The 8,654-nt window shown below is 39.9% G+C and overlaps 1 protein-coding gene across 1 annotated transcript in view; it reads right to left on the bottom strand.

Annotated features, from left to right (window-relative positions):
* rhbdl3 (rhomboid, veinlet-like 3 (Drosophila)) overlaps nucleotides 1-4,116 on the bottom strand; it is a 35,137-nt gene extending 31,021 nt beyond the window's left edge. Inside the window, exon 1 of the mRNA XM_010774116.1 lies at nucleotides 3,962-4,116. The gene's annotated coding sequence lies outside the window, so the exon portion shown is untranslated. The remainder of the gene's footprint in view (nucleotides 1-3,961) is intronic.
* Nucleotides 4,117-8,654: the final 4,538 nt, after the last annotated feature.

Here is an 8,654-nt window from a genome sequence, read left to right as displayed (position 1 = left end):
TCTCTTACCCACAGACACAGACACACACACAGACATCTCAAACACACACACACACACACACACACACACACACACACACACACACACACACACACACACACACACACACACACACACACACACACACACACACACTTCCCCCAGGCAGGCAAGCTCCATAAAGACAGTCAATTCTTCGTGTGAAGTGACTGCAATTCCTCTCGTCTTTGTACGACACAAAAGAGAGAATGACGTTCTGTCTGTCTGCCCACTGGCAAGAGGAGAGGGAAAGGAAAGAGGTGAAGGGGACAAATGGGGGTTCGGCCAGCAATAGACAATTTCACTGTTTTATCAATAGAAGGCAGAGTCAGAGGAGAGGGACAGGGAAGAGACATACAAAAAGAGAGAGGAAAAGATAGAGATGAACAGAAACAAGGGAGTTGGGGGAACGTAAGAAGGCCAGGAAAGAGGGATTGATAAAATGTTTTTGTTTCATTTTATTTAAGACAGTGAAATGCATCAAGGGTTTCCAGTATAATAACTATTTAAAGGAATTGATCCAGCAAAAAATACAGCACTCACTGTACAGTGAAAAACAGTGACATCCCAGACATTGGTGTATTATTTTGTGATAAAAGTTGAGCTGGGTTTAAAAAAAAGATTATTTGGCATCTTCTGCCTTCATTAGAGAGTTGACATGAGAAACCATTCAACCTGTTGCCACAAACTTGGAACTTTTGTCTAATAATTAAATATGAAATCATTGTTTGCTGTAGCCTTAGGTACGTCCACACGGCAGCGTCGCGTTGAAGCGTGACGGTAGGCGTGTCTGGTGCGCGACCAACAACCAATCACATTAATCTCCCGCCCCGGACACACAAGCACACGGTTTGATTGGCTAGGGTTTGTACTGGCATATGATTTGATTGACGCTTCCGTTGAAGCTTGAAAAGTTGAACTTTTCTCAACTTTCGAAGCGAGCAACGGAGGCAAATCGACGCGACGGAACCACAATGCAGTTCGGCAAAGCGTGACGTCACCCCATTCAAAGTGAATGGGAAGCGTCTCTGTTGGACGTAACGTAGGTTTCCCTTCTTTATAATTAAGCAGCCGTGGTATATGCTCATTATATCACAGCTAAGGGGCGTGGCTCGGCCCGACGCGAAGCGGAGGGTTACCCAACTCTGTATATAGGAGGATTGTGGACATAGTGTATCTAAAACACAATCAGGCATACACACAGGATATACATGAGTGCATCTGTAAACACCAGCGTCTAAATCATTCCACAATTTCATCCCACAGGTAAAATTTGAGCAGTTCAAAGCTGTTTGTAGATATTTTAGGAAGTATAAACATATTACTGAGCCAGCTTCTTCCCAGAACAGCCGCAGTGTGGTTTATGAGAAAGAGTCAGATAGGAGAAGATGGATGGCCAGAAAGAAGAAGAAGGAAGGCATTGATAAGGAAGAAGACGAGAAGGAGAGGCTGAGGGAGAAGGTAAAGAGTGAGAGAAGATGAAGGGGGGAGGAGGTAAAGACAGGGAGTGAGCAGTGATTTGAACGCTGTGAGGAAGCAGTGAGCACGCAATTACTGACAATCACATTGAGGGAAGAGCTGTGGTGCAGAGGCAGCAGAGCTGGAGAGATAGAGATGTACCAACAGAAACCATGCACTGACAATTAGATTGTTAAAATAATTATAACTCTCGCTCAAGTACTGATATGCTTTGACCCTGTTGATCTTTATCTTAGAAACCATTAATGCCTGCTCCTTCGAAGGTTCATCATATCATATTGACATACCTTGAGTTATTGATATCATATTAACAAGCTTTTTTCACAAAAGTGTGGATTCAGAAAAAGGCTGAAATCCTTGTAGATAAGACCGAACACTTAACCTTGAATAAGTGGCTCCTGAAACACAGTCTCTTACTTTTAGTGCATAGACTTCAGTTATATTTTTGCTGGTTGTACAGTTTAGCCTTTAACCTTTAATTTGAGTCAATGTAGGACTCATCTATTATATTGGCTCGGTCTGGAAATGTCAAGAAAGTAAAGATATACCTGTAAAAAAAGGACCCAAGGTAATGTGTTAGAATTACTTCTTTGGTCTGCAACTCATGACATTTAAAAAAAAAAAAGGCAGTTTATACTTATATAAGCAAGCAAAGAGTTTCGTACTATTTTGCTATTTATTTAAAGTATTTATTATTATAATGATGTCACTTATGTTTCCAACCAAAAGTTTAAGATCCAAAATATTGACAATTACAGTATGTAAACACAATTATAATCTGAAAAAGCAAATGGCAATTTTGTTTGATAAATGATAAAAAAAATCAATTAATCTAACTAACAAAAATAATTGTTTCAACACCCCATTCATTGCACAGCCTATTACCATAATCATGAATACACCCCCCCCCCTCCCTGTGTTTAGCTTTTGTTGTATCTGCCTCTGTTGATGTATAATCTTTTGAGGGGGGTGTACACAATAGCGATTATGTAAAAAGCGAATGTACACACAGACGCTGACACCCCATTCCTCTCTGTCCCACTTGCACGCCGTGCGTGACCAACAGCTTATCACATGACATTAAAGTACCAATTGGAAACCAGCAGCAGACATCCATTTGACATTTTTCCAAGCTTCCTACGGGCCTCATTCCTCACCCACTGTATCAGACAATAAACCGCTCTGAGGAACAAGAGGGAAAGGGAGAGATGGACAAACTCACATTCAGACAACAATGAATTCCCTACAGGCTCTGCAGACGCACGGACACACCCACTGCCACCCAGTAGTTATTGTGTAGTGTACCACCCACTACTCCCACTGTGAGATCACTCCACACTGTCCCGGGTCAGTAGTTAAGCCTCCCATGAGGAAGAGCAGCGAGACAGCGTAAAACAGAAAATGAGAAGGTTATGGGGCAGCGAGCACAGCTGGAGATGCTTGAGTGAGACCTTGAACAAACAGCAGCATGCTGCAGTTTGAAGGTGAAACTAAGAGTGGGGCAAGGTGAGCGTTGAGAGGGGAATTTATCACCCGACAGACTTGTTTACTTTTGGAAGGATTCTCCACCTTACTGTTGAGGTGATATTGGAATATTGCCTTTGGGGCTTGATGTTAACATGGAAAAAAGGCTTGATGTGTGAAAGATAGACTATAATGTTTTGGAAACAAACATTTCTTTGCAAGTCACAAATAAGTTCTTGGCTATGAGTTCCTGAGTCAACAAAATCCTAGACTTTGTGTTTCCAGTCTCTCAAAAGTCAGTATACCCTTTAACAATTCGAATGCCTTTAGAGCAGGGAAATACGTTATTGCTCTTAGCACTGGAAGTTTATATTTATTAATTGTAATACTTTTCAGAACATTTCAAGGCAAAATGAGTAGATGTTTTCGTGGTGTGTTTTTATGGGTCACAGTAACATTCTTTAAAGACCTTAAAGTTGAATGCGACATTTCAGATATCATTGGGTATGGCCTTTGGCAACAGGTGAGGGATATATATTACCTATCTGCAAATGAACACAGATAACCAGCATTAACACACTATGACACTATGATGGAGCAAATAATAAGCATTAACTTCATATCATATATTTTCCATAACTATTTTAGTTTTGTGTGTAAAGGAAATAAAATCTTGACTGAATCTTTGTGAAACGCCTATGAAGTTAGGGTTTAGCAATTAAAGGAATATGTAATGTTATATATGCATACATATTCCTCTATTGGCTAAAGCAATAGAGGAATATTTATGTATATGTCATATTGCAGTTGATCTAAGGACTTGTGGCTTTTCCATTAGATGTTTCATCACCTTATCAAAATGAAACCTTTTTGATAAGGGTCCCCCCTTAAATCCAAACATAGAGGTTATTACATGTTGTACAGTAAGAGGTACCAATAAACCATTGATTTCCTCTGAACACTGATGTCAGGAAGCCTATAAAAGGTTCAAACATCTTACCAGGTTCACAAAGTCTTGGTAGCAGATCTTTCCGTCGGCGTTGCCATCGGCGAGGGCCAATAGGACTTCCAGTTTGTGGGGGTCAAGCTCAGAGCCGTGGGTCGCCAACAGGTCTCTGAAGCGCTCTGTACTGATGAAGCCTGAATTCTCTGGGTCATACTGCAAAAAACACAGACACAAAGACCATGCAAGTTAATATATATAATAATATATACAAAAATGTAATGGAAAATTATAGGTAAATAACATTTAAATAGAAAACAAAAGACTCAAATATGTTTGTCTATAGCTATAGGAACGCGCACTGTATCAAACAAACGCATGATTCTAATGAAGATGCACATTTTGTTAGCAGTCCCTCTCCCTGTTAGTGCAAACATTGCTGTTCAGCCAGACATCAAAACCTCAAAAAAACATTGCAGTGGTTTAGTCACAATTTGAGCTTCTTGTGAATGAGCCTGAATTGCTCAAAAAGCGTCCAACCATTAAGACGCAGCAGTAACTTTGAACAGCTTTGGATTTCGGTATGAAATGACACTGAGCTCTTCGTTTCAGAATGGGCTGTTTTTCTGCTTTCACAGCCAGTATATAGAAGGCTTTCAAATGTATCTGAAAAACACCAGATATTCTGACAAAACACCATTTAAAAAAGCTGGATATTCAAAAGACCTTCAGAGCAGTGAGCACTTAAGCACTTGAATGTGAAAATAGCCCTGCATTTTTCTCAGACTTTAGCTCCCACTCACTCTCTTCTTCCCGTTGCACTTAGTAGCTTAAGGCTTCAAATCTTAAGCGTCAATTTATAATGAAACTGCCACTTGAAAACATACAAATATTTAAAGTATTGTGCATTTTATGTGTTTTATATTGTGCACTATATATCCAGCAGAGCTACAAGCTATAACCTAGGCTAACTGCTTACTAATTGAAGATAAATGAGCAAATACACTTTTTTTTATACCGTTTTTTGTTTCTAATGGGAAATACAAAAAATCAAGCTGCTCTCCAAAGCCTGGATAAACAGAAAAAAAGACTGCAGCTGTTTGGCAGTGTATTTATTTTCAAGTAAGGAAAAACTATCCTGAAATACATATCAATCAAAAGACTTGAATGTTTGATTTGAATGTCAAGTTGTTTGTGGATGCAGGCAGTAGAAGACAGCTGCTGCCTCTCTGAGCGCCTGTTTGTGATTGTGCATGCATGTGTAGCTCTGTCTGTGTCTGAGACTGCCAAAGGCACACNGATGCAGGCAGTAGAAGACAGCTGCTGCCTCTCTGAGCGCCTGTTTGTGATTGTGCATGCATGTGTAGCTCTGTCTGTGTGTGTGTGTGTGTGTGTGTGTGTGTGTGTCTTTATATATTTGCAAATCTGCATTTGCGAGTGTAGCCATGCCTGTGTGTGTAAATACACCGCATTCATACATAAAGATGTGACATTCAGACAATGTGAGCCGCCTGCCAGATTCCAACACCCCTGAACCAGACATACTTAGTGTGTACATGCCTGAGACTGTGTGTGTATGTGAGTGTGTGTTTGCCATACGCCGGGGTTGGCAGACGCTGAGTATAGCCAGGCTGGCAGCTCGACCAAATGACAACAGGGAGAAGAGGTTTTGGCTCTCCCTCATGTTGTTTTTCTCCACGTTACCTAACAGTGGTACGGCTTCTTTTTTTGCAGTTAAGGTTACAGTTGTCTGCCCGCTTTCCACTCAATGTCATCTTTGATGGTTATTATCATTCACACTTGGCCTGAAAATTGATTTTATGCAGCTTGTCTGGCTGCAGTTAATCTGTATGTGATGTGAGGATTATCTCTAAATGCATCGCATCATTGTGTCTTCAGTATAGCTGTTTGGCAAAGTATGCTAATGCTATAGTAAGTATGTTAAGAAGAATGGAATAACAATTAAAGAGGATCTCCAGGCGTCCCCCATCACACCTGGAGCAGACAGTGAATGCAGGAAGGCATGACAGGAGGAAGGATATGGGAAATGATTTGTCCAAAGTGCATATCAGTACAAATAGTGCTCTTGCAAGCTTGAGACTTTACAACTTGAGAAATAAGACTTGGATTATACTCAGAATCGTGTGTGAGAGTTGTAAACCAATGTTTTGATATAGTTTGGCTTTTGTTGAACACGGCCCCCATTTACTCAAATTATGTAAGATATTTCAAGAGTTCAAGGTTGCATGTTGTGAGTAAACGATTTATGAAAGATCAGTTTGGGGTTAACTATAACTTTAAATCATGGTCTGCAATGCTTTTCTCGACTTTACATTGATTTATGGCTGTCTAAGCTTGATCGCATCTGGACAAGTCTAATGTGATGACTTAAATGAACATATCTGGTGTGGGAGGTGTGACAGCACTCTGAGTAACATCATCCCTGGACATACATTCACACACCCATGTTAATATATATAATATGTAATATGTATATATGACCCAATTTGTATATATGTCCATTTTCATTTTTAATTCATAGTTTATAAGACCCAATATGTATATATGCTCATTTTTATTTTTTTTGTATTCATTTCTTATTTCATAGTTTCTCATTATTATTATTATGATTATTTTTATTTTGGATCTTTGATCTTATTTTTGATTTTATTAATCTGCATGAATTTGTGCTATCCAGTTTTTTCACCCTTACCCTTACCCAGTTTGAACAACTGAATTTCCCCACGGGAATTAATAAAGCTCCATCTTATCTTATCATATTAATGCCATCAAATTAAGCATTTTACGTGTTCTCGTATTTGGATACATTACAAATTGGGGATCACAAGCGCAAACATACCAGAAGTCAGCTGTTCAGTTATGACAACCGGTCTGAATGTGTGCCATCTGCCACATGGTATCCACCAGAAGAAGAGGAGGAGGAAGTGTGTTGCAGAAATAATGTGTATATTCCCTTTAAACTAGAGAATGCTCTTACAATGACAATGCATTTTACAATACTGTTAGGTTTCTGCAAAGGCAAATAACTCCTGAATAATGACTTGCACTGCAGAGTCCCACAAACACACCATAACCTTCTAATGAATATGCATGAAACACCAAAACATATTTGTCTCTCTCACACACAAACACAAACACCAGATGCACAAAAATAACTATACTTAACAAACAGGAACCAACCTTCTCTTGCAGTAAAACAGCCACCTTCTGCCGAGGCCATTTTGCCATGATGAGGTAACCACAGCCAAAACCACTCTTAACACTCACCACCAAGTATGTGAGCAAAACAATATGTTGTGTGTGTGTGTCCCTGTCATATTGTTTAACCCAGATTGCGCATGGTTATTCTTATCCAGGACTAAAGGATTACAGTCCAATCCAAAATCCTAAACACTCACCTCCCCCCATTTTACTCAAATACACAATCAAAAACATACACACACACCCCTAAAACCCCACTTGCCCTCCTCGCTCCGCCCCACACACAACACCCCCTCACCCTATATTCATTATTCCTTCCCGCTCTCCTTTCACTTTCTCTCTTCAGAGCTAACATTTGCACTTGCTCAGAAGAAAAACAAATAGTCCAATAAATGTCCCCGTTATCTATTTTCCTGTCACTCCCAGAGGCCGGAAGCTATACATTATTTTCCTCACACAAACACTCCCTCGCTCAACTTTTACAACACCACAGGCTTCATAGTTGAGTGAGCACTGTCTGAAGTCAACAGGCCGGCTGCTGGGGCGCAGCGGCGGAGGGACCCACACTCAACAATGGGACACCGAGGGCAATTTCATGCAAGGCTCACCCAATCCCTTCACTCCAATTAGGGTTCATTTCCTTTTGATGCACCCAGAGGTACATGCAGAAGAGGACATTACAAAAATAAATCTCCACCCAAGACCTCATGAGCCTCACAACAAACTGAAAAGTCAAACTGGAACGTGTTTCAGATTTAAGAAAAACATCTCAGTTGTATGCCTGCAACCAACAACTTGTTGTCATTGTCTAATAATCTTATATTATTCATTTTTGATAAATAGATAAAATATTAAGAAGATTATGTAAAAATTGTACTTTTTCTGCCCCCGATGTTCAGATACTGATATATTACATTTCTTCTCATAAAAGACAAAAAATAGCAGCAAATGTATACTATTAAATTGCTGGTACCCAAAACCCACCCCAAACATTTTTCACATTTGAAATATCTTCTGTAAATGAATTGGCTGATAGTTTAATATGTTTTTACTAGGTCATTACAATAAAAAAACATTGGAGATAAGTATTTTCTGCATTGGGATACCACCACTAATACGAGCAGAAGGTTTTTGGTAATGCAGTACTTACATACTGGTGGTAAGTACTTTGCTTGTGTGTGTCGGAGCAGTCACCAGATTGTAAATTTGATTTAACTCTTTATCCAAGCCTATTTTTTTTATTTCATAACCATGTTGCTGTTTTTGCTCCATAAGGCTTGTTTTGAGACCAGCAAAGGGAGCGTGATGCAAATCCCTCAGATTAAAATAAGTACACACACACACACACACACACACACACACACACACACACACACACACACACACACACACACACACACACACACACACACACACACACACAGCTCAAAGCGAAGCCACTTCTGGCCCACAAGCGAGGTGAAAATAGCACTTTCTTCTCATCTGAGGCGTCATTCAAGGTTAGCCAAGTGAGAAAGAGCTTACCACA

Source organism: Notothenia coriiceps, unplaced genomic scaffold (assembly GCF_000735185.1).
Source record: "Notothenia coriiceps isolate Sejong01 unplaced genomic scaffold, NC01 NC01_scaffold00013590, whole genome shotgun sequence".
Lineage (NCBI taxonomy): Eukaryota > Metazoa > Chordata > Actinopteri > Perciformes > Nototheniidae > Notothenia > Notothenia coriiceps.
The sequence above is the reverse complement of the archived record's forward strand: the minus strand, read 5'-3'. Positions and strand labels throughout refer to the sequence as shown.